General features: G+C 39.4%; 1 pseudogene; it reads right to left on the reverse strand.

Annotated features, from left to right (window-relative positions):
- Positions 1 to 512: 512 nt before the first annotated feature.
- LOC109065185 lies at positions 513 to 14,185 on the reverse strand (annotated as a pseudogene).
- Between the last annotated feature and the right edge of the window lie 905 nt (positions 14,186 to 15,090).

Raw genomic sequence — 15,090 nt, forward strand, 5'->3', positions numbered from 1 at the left:
TGCTGTGAATAGGGAACTACATTAAATCAGTTTAAATAATCCTAAAGTGCTGGTCTGACGCTGCAGAAATCAAGGAGTGTCTCGGCAATTGTCAAAAGAGAAGATAAAACTGAGCAGCTGATGACACTTTATGTTCTTTAGAGAATAAAAGGCAATTATTCAAAGCTTTGGATTTAGCTGAACAATTTTCATGTGCCTCTGGTCTTAAACTTAATATATTAAAATGAGTAACAATGTAAATTCATGACTGTGTGATTCATCTTTAAAGAATATACAGTGTTTCGTCTATTCAGAGATGCAAACAGGTGAGGGAGGAAAAATGTGAGATCAATGCATGAAACTGGAGCATGCTCCATGTGGAACTTCTTTTAAAGATATCTGTGTCACATGCTCATTTGTAGTTACTTTAAGGTATTTAAAAAAATACTTATTATTACCTTATAAGCCCAAAACTGCAATTTTTCACACACACATACACACACACACACAAAAAAGACAAAATTCATGATTAAATATATTTGGTCTTATTTAATTCATTAACCTGATTAACCTCAAAGCATTCAGACAATTACAAGTGTATGAACAATCATAAATACTTAACCACGTTATTTTAATTCTAAAATTAAGCACTAACTCCTTGAGATCTAAAGCTCTTGTTTCTCCAGTCTTGTTGACTTTAATTTTGGGCAGTGCTTCTGTCTGTGCATCTGCGCAGCTCTATTATGTCCGAATCTCTTGCCGCACGGAAGGCACTGGAAGGGTTTCTCTCCAGTGTGGATTCTCTCGTGGTGTTGCAGGCCTCCTAACTGTCCAAAACTCTTCTCACAATGCGAGCACTTGTAAGGTTTTTCTCCAGTATGGATCCTGCGGTGCACTTTCAGCTGAGTGGCTGTAATAAAGGCTTTTCCACAATCTGTGCACAAATACTCTTTCACACCAGAGTGGATTTTCAGATGGTCTTTAAAACTGGCCAGCCATGAAAAACTCTTTCCACAAACAGAACACAAGTAAGGCTTCTCTTTAGTGTGAGTTTTTTTAATGTGGTCCTTTAGTTGTGATTCCAGAACAAACCTCTTATCGCACTGATCACACTTTAATGGCTGTTCTCCGGAGTGAATGAGTTTATGAACTCTGAAAGCATTCGACCATTTGTAACTCTTTCCGCACTGATCACATGTGAACGGCTTCTCTCCAGTGTGAATCCGTGAGTGAGTATGAAGGTGGGTTTTAGTTGAAAAATACTTCTCACACTGAGGACACGAGAAAGGCTTCTCTCCTCTATGAACTCTCATGTGACGACTGAAGAGGTCTTTACGTCTGAAACTCTTTTCACACTGAGGACACTTAAATGGTTTCTCATTACTGTGAGACCTTAAGTGAATGCCAAGAGTTCCTTGACTTATAAAGTTCTTTCCACACAGCTGACACACAAACGGCTTCTCTCCGGTGTGAACCCTTATGTGAATCTTAAAGCCTCCTTTACGTAAGAAACTCTTTCCACACTGAGGGCATGTGAAGGGTTTCTCTCCGGTGTGAATTCTCATGTGTTCTTTGAGGTTTCCTTTACTTGAGAAGCTCTTTCCACACTGATGGCATGCATCATCATCATCATTCTTGTCTTTAACAAACTCCATCTTTACAACATCTGGAAGACCAGATCTGAAAAAAGAGATTATTTTATACAATTAATTCCATTTCAATTTTATTGAACAATTCAATACATGTGAAATGCATTTTAAATCTTAAATGACCACTGTGTCTGAAACTGGGTAAAAAAGCATAGCTACTGAATAAATAAGTAACATCTCGTGTAACCTTAGTTCCCTGAGAGGAGGGAACGAGACATTATGTATGGGGAAACCCTTTGTGCTGCAGAAGGCTAGGCGCCCGGGCAGTAGCAAGACAATTCAGCACCTCCCCCTCTAGGTCGGGTATCAGACCTGGTTGAACACTGAGATGCAGTTTTTGGCAGTGAGCCAACACGGCGCCACCAGCACCTCCCTGCACACAGTCAAGCAGCATTAAATTGGGCCCGGTTCCCCAAAATGTTCTTATCGCTAAGTAGTTCTTAAGCTATTCCTTATCCTCTCTCTTAATGTTATGGCACGATTCCTGACACGTTCGTACGCCAAGTATATCTTCTGTAAGTCACACTTTCGTAAGGTTGGTCTGGACCATTCGTAAGCTCTCTCTTAGCGTTGTTTGAGCTCAAGACGCTAGTCGCTGCCACTGTGCAGCAGTCTTTAGAAATCAGCGCAGCGCAGTACAAGTCAAACTATGGTTTGTTGACAATGTTGTGGCTCAAAAATGATTTTATTTTATGGACATTTTAAGACTAATAATAAAATATGTTCGCAATAGATACAGGCCTATTTATGAAGTTGACTTTATTTGGTATCAGAACTAATATGGTGGTAATTAGCCTAGGCTATTTCATAATGTCATTAAAGCGTTTTAAATTGGCAATCACTTTTGATAATTAAAAATCTGGCAAACAATTTGGGTCTAAATGGCTAAGATCTATAAATGGGTAAGCATGGTGGTGTCCAGTAAGCGACCAACTATGGCAGCGATCCGACGTGTCCTTGTATTGAATCAAAGACGGCGCCGGCCGCGGAGCCGTTTAGTCCATGTCATTTTTTTTTATTCGGCAAAACTTAAGCCCTTTTGACATTTTGCCTGACGTGCTATATTAAAAAAAAATCGCCCCCCAAGACAACTCATTATGGAGCTGCTGGACCTTCTCAGACCTGCGCTTTCCAGGGTAACGCGGCGGAATTTTGCTTTAAGCCCTGAAGCAAGACCTCGGTGTGGAGGTGCATCCACACTGTCACCAACGCCCTTCTGCGCCATGCAGGGGATTACATCCGGGGAATTCTGATTGTAAAGTACATTACCATTAATATAAAAGTGTATTACATAATTTTTAGAAGTTGTTAAACCCGGCACAAGTGGCACAACGGGATAAGGAGGGTGGATGATTAGCGAGGGATACCCGGTTCGTCTACCCGTCACAACATATCATGTGAACATATTACTGATGATTTAATAATTTAATTAATAGTCTATATTTTACGGATAACAAATGTTTCATTTGTATAGAACGTGTTGTCTTTCTTAACGCCGTAATGCACCTTCGCGTGAAGTGGAAAATCAATTCCTGAGCAATCGATGCCTGCTAATTCAGCACCTTCACTTGGGACAGCGCCTTTGTAACGTCGGACGTAAGAGGCAGCGTGTTAAGAAGCTTCCTAAGGGACACTTCGGGGAACACACTTAGGAACATTAACAACTTTGGTAAGATATATCTTTCGAGTCTTCTTAGCGCGCTAAGAGTGAGCGTTATCAGGGAACCGGGCCCTGGTGTGAAATAAAGGGTGGGAATAAGGCAGCAAAACATGTTGGTGCTTGAAAACACTGCTGGTCTGAATAAGCGAGCATAGATAAATGGGGACACTTCTGTATGTGTGCTTGTTTCACTAAGTAAATTACTTTACGGTTGCAAGAGAATAAACATGATGCTGGACCGTCTCGCCTAACGACCCAGTTGAGACCATGGGCTGAAGCATGCGCCAGGTTGGGGCATGTCCTCAGGCGACTCAGTCATCCAATGGCTGCTCAGCCTTCTCCTCCTGCACTTACAGAACGTGTGGTGCAAACGAGGGAACATCCAAGTTATAAAATTTCGCAAAAGTGCAGTGAGATGACCAGCCTGCAGCGAAGCTTCTTTAAAACTTCTATTTTAAAAAAAAATGCTCTTCTTTTTAAATTTTTATTCATCAAAAAATCCTGAAAAAAAGCATCACAGGTTCCAAAAATATGAAGCAGCACAACAGTTTCAACACTGATAATAAATCATCATATTATTATGGTTTCTGAAGATCATGTGACACTGAAGACTGCAGTAATGATGCTGAAAATACAGCTGCACATCACAGAAATAAATTCTATTTTAATGTATATTAAAATAGAAAAACATTCTTTTACATCAGAATAATATTTCACAATATTAAAATGAGCAGAAGAGATTTCTGTATAAAACTTTTAAATTTCTTTAGAAAATAAATTAAGACCTTCATCAGCATGTTAAAAGAGATTCGTCTCTCGTTAATGCAGCATCAGATGTCTAAATCTCTGTGAGTTTCTACTGAAATTAGTTTAAAACTTCTTCATGGGCAGGGCTCATATACATTGTGTGATATCAGCGCACTGGCTCGCCTTCATGATTTAAAACTGAAATATTTCTAATTTTGTGACGTGTTTGTCTTTATCAACAGCTGCAAAATAATGGACGATAGTTCACATTTCCTGTGATAATAACATTGAGTAAAAATTAAATAAGTTAATTCATTTACTTTATTAAGCACTTTACAACTGCACCTGCAGAACAAAGCACTGTACAAGCAGCATAGAAAACAACACAACCTAGTAAAGTAGTAATACATCAATTACTAGCCCAACTTTTGACACGAGCTGTAAAAACATTTAACCAAGTAATCTCCAAATAGGGGGAAGTGGTTGATTTAGCTCCAGTCTGGCAAACAAAGCAAACCTGATTTAAATACGGAGTGAATCTGCTAAACTCCAAGTATCACAGAAAAACAATTATGATGAATATAAATATTTAAATGCCTCCAAATGCCCTTTAACACCCGCACTAATGTTCCCTCAATGAACCTCTGCAGTGTCCAGCACTGACTCCACTTTAACTGCTACACATGCAAATTACTCACAAGAGCAGAAGACTAGAGTTGTTGCTGTTTTCTTCTTCTTCTATGGATTGTGTTGTTATTAGCAGTGAGCAAAGACACTTAATGAAATGATCCACCTGCTGGACTGGAGGATGGAGCTTCGAAGCACAGGGAAAAGAGCTTAAAGTGTCGCCACTACTGATCTATAGAACTTGCTTATGTCTAAGTGGTTGTAATAGGGAATATTACATTAAAACAGTCTCAAGGTGAATGAATATAACAATTAAAGCGTGTTTGATGCTGCATTTGAGCTCTACATTTACATTTAGTCATTTTGCAGATGATTTTATCCAAAGCGACTTACAATTGGGGGATACATGAAGTGATTCTTCTTAAAGAGGCAAACAGATACAGGAAGTGCTTGTAATACCAAGTTTTAGACATTGTTCAAATAAGCACAAGCTAGAAAGAGAAGAAATAAATAAAGAGAAAGGTTTTTTTTTTTTACGATGAAGTCAAGTAGCTTCGGAAGAGATGAGTTTTCAGCTGTCGCTTGAAAATTGTCAGGGATTCAGCATTCTGGATAAGGGTGGGAAGATCATTCCACCAGCCAGGAATGGTGAACGAGAATGTTCTGGAAAGTGATTTTGAGCCTCTCTGTGATGGTACCATGAGGCGTCGCTCACTAGCGGATGTCAGACTTCGGGAGGGGATGTAGATTCGTAGTAGTGAGTGGAAGCAGGCAGGTGCTGAGCCTTTGGCTGTTATATATGCAAGCATCAATGTCTTGAACTTGATGCGAGCCACAACTGGTAGCCAGTGCAAGGAGATAAAGAGAGGTGTAACATGGGCTCTTTTGGGCTCGTTGAAGACCAGTCGTGCCGCTGTATTCTGAATCATTTGTAGAGGTTTGGTTGTGCTTGATGGAAGTCCAGCCAGAAGAGCATTGCAGTAGTCCAGCCTAGAAATGACAAGGGCCTGGACAAGAAGTTGTGCCGCATGCTCCGTTAGAAAGGGCCTGATCTTTCTGATGTTGTGCAATGCAATCCTGCAAGATCGAGCAGTCTTTGCAATGTGGTCTTTGAAGGTCAGTTGGTCATCAAAGGTTACACCAAGATTTCTGACCGAAGTTGATTGGGTAATTGTAGAAGAACCTAGCTGGATGGAGATGTCCGCCAGGCAGCCTGAGATCCGTGCAGCTACTGTTTGGTCACCCAGTGATGAGAGCAGACAGGAGGATCTGATGATTGACAGTGTCAAAAGCAGCAGATAGATCCAGCAGAATAAGAACTGATGATTTGGAATCAGCTTTTGCAATCCGCAGGGCTTCCATGACTGACAGTAGCGCAGTCTTAATTGAATGGCCACTCCTGAAACCAGACTGGTTAGCATCCAGTTTGTTGTTCTGTGAGAGAAACAATGATATCTGGTTGAAAACCACTCTTTCGAGGGTTTTCACTATGAATGTAAGGAGAGAGACAGGTCTGTAGCTATCTGTAAGTGAAGTGTTTAATGTAGTTTTCTTGAGCAGTGGGGTTACCCGAGCCTGTTGAATGCAGTGGGGAAGGTGCCTGTGAGGAGAGATGTGTTGATGATGTGTGTGAGTGCTGGTAAGAGTGTAGGAGAGATTGCTTGGAGGAGGTGTGAGGGGATTGGGTCTAGAGGGCATGTTGTAGGGTGGCTGGCGAGGAGAAGTTTTGATACTTCTGGCTCAGTGAGGGGACAGAAGGAGAAGATGGGAGTTTTAGCAGTGGGTGTGGTTGGTTTGAGGTCCTGTGTGTGTGGGGCAGAGAATTGACTACTGATTGTTCTGGTTTTGTCTGTGAAGAATGTGGTGAAATCATCGGCTGTTATAGAAGTGTTGGGAGGTGGTGGAGGGGGACAGAGGAGAGAATTCAATGTTTTGAAGAGATTACATGTGTCTGGGGCACTGTTGATCTTGTTGTGGAAGTATGAAGATTTGCCAGTATGGACTTCAGCAGAGTGAGATGAAAGCAAAGAGTGATACATACTCAGGTCTGACGGATCTTTTGATTTGCACCATTTTCTCTCTGCTGCCCTGAGTTTGGTCCGATGCTCACGAAGAACATCGGATAACCAGGGGTTAGAAGGGGCAGTCCATGCTGGCCTGGAGGATAGAGGACACATATCATCTACACAAGAGGTTAAAGTAGAGCATAAAGTGTCAGTCGCTGCATTCACATCCAGAGATGAGAAGCTGGTAGGTGAGGGAAGAGAGGAGGATACTACAGAGGAAAGATGGCGGGGTAAAGGGAGCGTAGGTTTCGTCTAAAAGTAACCGGTATAGGGGTTGGTGGCACACAGGTAGCTAAATAACTAGTTTGACACTTGCTAGGAACATTGTGAAAATGCAACATAATAAATGTGTTTGCCAAAATGCCAACCATTATAAAACCTGAGAAGAAGAATGCATTTCCGTTCCACTGCCCTGCTTTTACTGCATTTGCTTGATCAATTTTCACTTATTGATTATGACTATAGCCAGTGTTGTTGCTGTAGTAATTTTGTGTTTGATTTTAATTTTCCATCTTGAACTAAAAAAAAAAAAAAAAAAAAAAAAACGAGACTGTTAGGTCAAACACAGAACCCAAATGGACAAAGGCCTTCAAAATGTTCCCTTTTTAATCTATTGTTGGGTTGCCAAAATGACCCAGAATTGGGCTGTTTTAACTCATGTGTAACATCTTAAAATGAAAAATTACTGTAAAATTATGACTTAGATTTTCAAATACAAGTTTTAACAAAAACTAAAAGTTTTTATAAAATGAAAAACGCTTATGGCGCTGCTGAAATAAAACGGTTACCCCCGTACACAAAGGAGCACTGCACTTATAAACACTACATTATTAGTCATTTTTAAGATGCTATGATGAAAATAAAATGCCATAGATAATTTTCTGAAGATGGTCCCCACAGACCATAGGGTTATTAAGAATGACTCGAGTTAAGTGCTCATGGTCTAATCTTTATTTTCATGAAACACACATCTCTGGCAGCAGATGTTTTAACAGAGATTTCACTGACCTGATGAACCTCAAAGCAGCAGTGAACTGTAAGAAACATAAGCAACTTAAGAACAAGTTAAACATCTAAATAATTACATCATTAAATAATTTAAGGATCTAAATCATAAATCACATTTCTTTTAGTTAGAGTTGGGGGCCAGTAATGAAAATTTCTGTCTTGCTCAAGTTGAAACTTAGAAAATTGGAATTTAGCCATGTCTTTAACTCAGTGACACACATAGTGATGTGGTCTAGTGGACAGAATCCAAATGGTATACAGTATATCTGAATATCATCAGCACAACAGTGATAATGAAAACCATCATGACGAATAATAGCTCCAAAGAGCATAATGAAAAAAAAACAGTAATGGGCCGAGAACAGAGCCCTGGGGAACACCTTGTCTAAGTAAAGCAGTGGAGGAGTTACAATTGTTTATAGCAATGTAGTATTGTCTATCTGTAAGATAGGAAGAGAACCAGGATAACAGGATAGAGTGAAACAATAATCACAGAAAATGTAGCAATTTTTAATTCCTCGAGCTCTTAATGTCCTGTTTCTCCAGTCATATTGACTTTAATTTTGGGCAATGCTTCTTTGTGTGAGTCAGTGGAGTTCCAGAATGTCCAAATCTCTCCAGTTTCTCTCCAGTGTGGATTCTCTCGTGGTGTTGCAGGCCTCCTAACTGTCCAAAACTCTTCTCACAATGCGAGCACTTGTAAGGTTTTTCTCCAGTATGGATCCTGTGGTGCACTTTCAGCTGAGTGGCTGTAATAAAGGCTTTTCCACAATCTGTGCACAAATACTCTTTCACACCAGAGTGGATTTTTAGATGGTCTTTAAAACTGCCCAGCCATGAAAAACTCTTTCCACAAACAGAACACAAGTAAGGCTTCTCTTTAGTGTGAGTTTTCATGTGGGCCTTTAGTTCTTTTTCCAGAACAAACCTCTTATCGCACTGATCACACTTAAATGGCTTTTCTCCGGAGTGAATGAGTTTATGAACTCTGAGACTATTTGACCATTTGTAACTCTTTCCGCACTGATCGCATGTGAACGGCTTTTCTCCAGTGTGAACTCGTATGTGACTCTCAAGGATTCTTTTAATTAAAAAACTCTTTTCACACTGAGGACACTTGAACGGTTTCTCATTACTGTGAAACCTTAAATGAGCCTTAAGGGTTCCTCGACATGAGAAACTCTTTCCACACTGCTGACACGCAAACGGCTTCACTCCGATGTGAAGCCTTATGTGAAGCACAAAGCATCTTTTACGTGAAAAACTCTTTCCACACTGAGGACATGTGAAGGGTTTCTCTCCGGTGTGAATTCTCATGTGTTCTTTGAGACTTGCTTTACTTGAAAAGCTCTTTCCACACTGATGGCATGCATCATCATCATTCTCCTCTTTAACACACTCCATCTTCACTATGTCACAGCTCACTGATATGCAGTATGGAGGACCAGATCTGAAAAAAAGGTAATTAAGCTTTACCTGACTCCATATTAAGGCTGAATGGTTAGTCAATGTTATTGACAACAAAAAAATTGTCTACAAATATTTTTGTTGTTGAATAGACTTTTGAAGTCATATGACCAAATGCAAGGGCCTGCAATAATGCGATTTGATCACAGTAGACCGCTGTAGCGAAAGACTGTAATTTGGACCTCTCGAATGAACTCCAACAGAAGAAGACACAGCGTTTATGAGAAGGGCTGTGTTCCACTTTGCTTTAAGACTTGCACTCGCACGCTTCTCTAAGCATGTCCCCTGCTGCCATTTTCAAGTGCGTTCCACTTCGAGAAGCGGACGAGTTTTATAGGACACACCCCTTTTAAAATACTGCAGGTAGTCATATTAAGCTAACTTAGCTACTGTTAAAATTCTCCTACAAACTAAACTTGCTTAACCTTCTTTGATCATTATTGCTATTGCTGAATAACCATTAGGGAATGTTCTGTATAAGTTATTTTTAGGTTATTTTAAAAACAACCACCCTGCAACATTCTAGTTTTTACTGAATTAAAGCCTAATTTTTCATGACACTAGGAGGAGCAATTTAAAGGAGTGAAAACTGCATTTAAAATGCCACCCAACTAAATTTATATTTGATTTTAATTAGCCAGTTAAAAATGACTGGTGAATTACCTTAACATTAAACAGTTTTGGGTAGCCATCTAATCAGCATAGATAATAGGGTAAGTTTCTAATACGACATTAACCGTGTGGGTAATTTACAGTATTAAGGTATAATTAAAAGTGAATTGTTGATTCAGCTCCAGCCTGGCAAACAAAGCAAACCTGATTTAAAGAAGCGTCAATCTGCTAACATTTTGCAATGAAGAGAAATCTTTAAATGCCACCAAATGCCCTCCGACTTTTTAGTTACAGAGAGACAACTGCTGGACATTAAAATTACTCACAACATCTAAACCATAAGAACAACTGAACTAAAACCAGCACTTACCAAACACAACAGAACAGGATCAGAGAGGACTGAAGTTTTTGTGCTGTTTTTTTCTTCTTCTTCTTCTTCTATGGATTGTGTTGTTATTAGCAGTGAGCAAAGACACTTATGATGAACTGATCCACCTGCTGGACTGGAGGATGGAGCTTCGAAGTGCAGGGAAAAGAGCTTAAAGTGTCTCTAGCACTGATCTATAGATGTAATAAAGGAAGCTTGCTTATGTCCGAGTGTAATAGGACATATTACATTAAAACAGTTTTATAAACTTTATATAAACTAAATTAAAATAAAAATTAAAGCATGTTTGACACTGCAGTTGGAAACTAGTTTGACACTTGCTATTTGAACATCTCAGTAGTTATGTTTTATTAGATTATTTAAAAGTAACTGGTGTAATTAAAAGAATGTGAAAATGCAACAGTTTGTTTAGCAAAGTGCCTATTTTGCCTACAAAATGCATTATAAAAACTGAGAGGAATAATGTGTTGTTGATACATTCACACAGAAAGTGTGTTGATTTTAGCTGGTATATATGTATAATTTTTAAAAAACACTTTGCATGATAAATTGTTTCAAGTGTGAGATATAAATTAGAATAACACTGCCAGTTCTCCACAAAATTTATCTGTTTTGTTAAACAAAAAAGAAAGAAAGAGAGCGAGCTGGGTTTCTCATTCACATACACATTTGTACTTTTGTCTACATTTTTATCTTCTTAGGTTTTCTTATCAATTTCCACTTATTGGTTATGACTGAAGCCAGTGTTGTTGCTGTAGTAAATTTTTGTGTGTTTGATTTTTATTTCCAACCCATTTTGAGCTAAAAAACAAAAACAAAGCCCAGGCTGTTAGTAACAGGGGTTATTAAATGATGGAAGGCAGGACATAAGCACTGCGTTATAGCCACTGATCTACAGTTCACAGACTCACAGCATCTGAATGGTGTTTGCAAACCAAGTACACATCAGTGACAAAGTAACTTTATCCATGAGAGTTTCTAAAGGTGAACAAGCATGAAACATTTATTAAGTCTGAACACACTTTTGTCTAGAGCAATGCACAGAATGCAGTTCATCACCTGAAGTTGTGTGATTGTCAGGAAGAGGTCACTTTAAAATGAACACTAATCTGGTATCCAGTGTTACTTTTCCTTCTAGCATGAAAACACAAGGGGTTCTAGAAAGCAAATCTTCACTTAATGTACTTTCTTGTGCTTTTTAAAGCTTGATGGTCAGAATCACCGTTCTGTTTGAACAGCTGTGACACACGTGAGAGAGGTGATGATGACAGAAGAAAACCATCCCACATCAACACTACTTCAACAGAAGAGAAACACCTCGAAAACACGGCACTTCACAGCAACCTGCTGCTCTGATCTATTCACGTTCATCCCCTCACAACACCACGCTCTCAGATGATGTCAGCTTCTGGGGATATTTCCATTACAAAATCCAGCTCAGATCGAACATGATACGTGACCCTGGAGCACAAAACCACTCATGAGGGTCAAATTTATGAAACTGAGATTTATGCATCATCTGAAAGCTGAATAAATAATCTCTCCATTGATGTCTGGTTTGTTAGGAGGACAATATTTGTCTGAGATACAACTATTTGAAAATCTGGAATCTGAGGGAGCAAAAAAAATCTAAATATTGAGAAAATCATCTTTAAAGTTGTTCAAATGAAGTTCGTAGCAATGCATATTACTAATCAAAAATTAAGTTTTGATATATTTACGGTAGAAAATGTACAAAAATATCTTCATGGAACATGATCTTTACTTAATATCCTAATGATTTTTGTCATAAAAGAGAAATGTATAATTGTGACTCATACAATGTATTGTTGTCTATTGCTACAAATATACCTGTGATACTGATGACTGCTTCTGTGCTGCAGGGACACAATTATAATAACAGATACAGTTATTAACTGACGTTTTATTTTTAATAAAATCCTTCGAGGGGATCCCAGACCAACTTTGTCAGCAGGATACACCTTTTATTAATAAATATCACAGTCCGAACTGCTATTCTGGCAGAAATTCTACCTTTGTCGCACCGGAGGATGAGCTCTGTTCTCCCGGAGGCCTGAAGATGAACTGCGTCAGCTTCGGACAGCTCTGCTGCTTTAAGTGTCTCAGTAAATGGCTGAACTGACTGAAACTGCCCGCACACGAGGGACACTGGTAGGGCTTCTCTCCGGTGTGAACCCGCTGGTGTTTCTTCAGGTTTCCAGACTCGGCGAAGCTCTTCCCGCAGCACGAGCAGGTGTAGGGTTTCTCTCCGGTGTGTGTCCTCTGGTGCATCTTCAGCTCGCTGGCTCTCGTGAAGGCGCTGCCGCACTCGGAGCACACGTGAGCTTCACGCCCGTGTGCTTCTTCTGGTGGTCTTTGAAGTAGCAGAGCCACAAGAAGCTCTTCCCGCAGAAGGAGCACACGTGGGGTCTCTCGTTGGTGTGGATCCTCAGGTGTCTCTTCAGGTGCGCCGCGAGAATGAATCTCTGTCCGCACTGATCGCAGCCGAAGGGCCGCTCTCCGGAGTGAGACAGCAGGTGAGTCTTCAGGCTGGTGGCGTGTGTGAAGCTCTTCCCGCACTGGTCGCAGGAGAACGGCTTCTCTCCCGTGTGGATCCGGATGTGATCCGTCAGGTTGGCTTTATGCGTGAACCTCTTCCCGCAGTGCTGACAGGCGAACCGTCTCTCTCCCGAGTGAATCCTCATGTGGTCCTTAAGGTTTCCTTTGTGTGTGAAGCTCTTTCCGCACTGGAGGCAGGCGTAAGGCTTCTCTCCGGTGTGAGTCCTTATGTGATCGTCGAGGTGTCCTCTCTGTCTAAAAGTCTTTCCACAGTGAGGGCAGACGAGTGCTGATTTCTGTGTGCTCTTATTTTCAGTCTGTGAGAGACTCGAGGGTTTCTCACTGGTTATGAGTGCAGGAGGCTCATTCAGCTCTTGACTTTCCTCCTTCACCTCCACCAAGTCTGAAATTAACACAAAACATCTAAAATTATCAAGCAATGCAGCCTCTTTTGTATGCTTGTTTTTTTTTACCTGGAAAACTTCAGTTGCATCTCAACTGGACAAAGCCATAAAGAGACATCAGAAAATTAATTTAATGCTATTTCCCATCTTATCGGGACTCAAATAATACAATTGCATGACTCTATATCAAAACTTAATTTTTGATTAGTAATATGCATTGCTAAGAACTTCATTTCAACAACTTTAAAGATGATTTTCTCCATATTTAGATTTTTTTGCTCCCTCAGATTCCAGATTTATATAACTGAGTAGCTTCAGCAATAACCATAACTGACCTCTGTGCTCCTCGGGGTCCTCCTTTAATATCTGGAACGGTTCTGGATCGCTCACGTCCCCAATCACCACCCTGACAAACTCCATGTCAGATTAAAGCTATCCTGCTTGACTGAAGATCAAGATCTCTGCTGAGATACCGAGCTCCAGATCTGCCAAGACAAACTTAATTAACAGATCAGTGTGCTTTCTATCAATACTGCAAAATTACTGCAGTGCAATGAGTTTTAACCATGCTAAACATCTACTTTTGTCTTTTTATTGGAAATGCATTGTAATTAAAAGGATAAACGCTGGGGTTAACTGTTTTTAATGCAATAATTAAATCATTCACTTTAAACCAAGACTGGCTGCAAAGCACACTAAATAATAATGAAGACATACCTGCTCTGATTCTGAAGGACTATAAAGGGTACTGATCGGAAAAAAGAAAAGAAATGCAGCTTCAGTAATAAATGGAGCAGTGCAGATTAATAATAAATATATTTAATATTCTTATTTGCTTCACTCTTGATGTGAGCAGGCCTCAAACCATTACAGCACTGCTTTCTGTAATAATCTGTCTTCACCTCACATCACTGAGGCACAGAGGTTTCAGTAATATTTCCGTGTTGTTAACAGCAGAACCTCGAGCAGCTTTAACGTTTCGTGTCGCTTTAAACACAAACACTGAAGCACTGTGAAACACAAACCTGTCCTCAGCTGACGCACAGCTGCCGGCGTCACTCTCCTTGTGACGTCATCACGCCCGTCGGCGGAGCCAAAATAAAAGTCTCTCAATATACATTTTTTTTTTTTTTAAATCTTCATCATGTCTTCCATTATTTCCTCTTCAGTTCAGATCTCTGATTTCACCCCTTAGGCTTATGCAAAATAATACAAAAATCATATTTCTGTTGCTTAATAAGAGTTTATTTAAATGTGTGATTTAATTTTCAATACAGTGTTTTAAATGTAATTGCGAATAAAATAAAAGTATCTTTATTGACTTGTCTGTCATCATCACAGTCAATATGTATTACATTTATCTCCAAAATCTTAATACTGAACTTTAAAAAAAAAAAATGAGTTAAGGAAAATATTTTATTTCGACCCTGTCTGTAAAAGTTTTGTCAACTACATTATCTGCCAAATAACCCCTGCAGCTAACAAAAAAAAAAAAGAAAAAAAAAAAGAAAAAGAAAAAATGCTATAATTTTTCATTGTCTTCTGACTTTTTCATTATTTTATCTAGAATAAGCTATTGTCAAGGACTATATTAACTGACCATCAACATGGTTGGGTACATCGTTATGATGTGCTATATTTTTATATCAATCCAAAGCGAAATGCATGTGAAAGTAGTTCATATCACATTTGTATGATCATAAAAACAAGAGTTTGTGTAAACAAGTGAACACAAAAAAAACCCAAAGGCCATCTATATAAAGAAGGCATGTTTGAACTGATATGCTCTCAGGATAAGAGCAACTGTTAAGTTTTTATTTTATTTATTTATTTAAATAAAAAACAATGGTCTTGCGTTGGTGGACATTACCTTTCAGAAGAGCCCCTCCTGCAGAGTTTATCAGCTCCAACACAACACAGATGC

The sequence above is a fragment of the Cyprinus carpio genome, chromosome B2 (genome assembly GCF_018340385.1).
Source record: "Cyprinus carpio isolate SPL01 chromosome B2, ASM1834038v1, whole genome shotgun sequence".
Taxonomy (NCBI): Eukaryota; Metazoa; Chordata; class Actinopteri; order Cypriniformes; family Cyprinidae; genus Cyprinus; species Cyprinus carpio.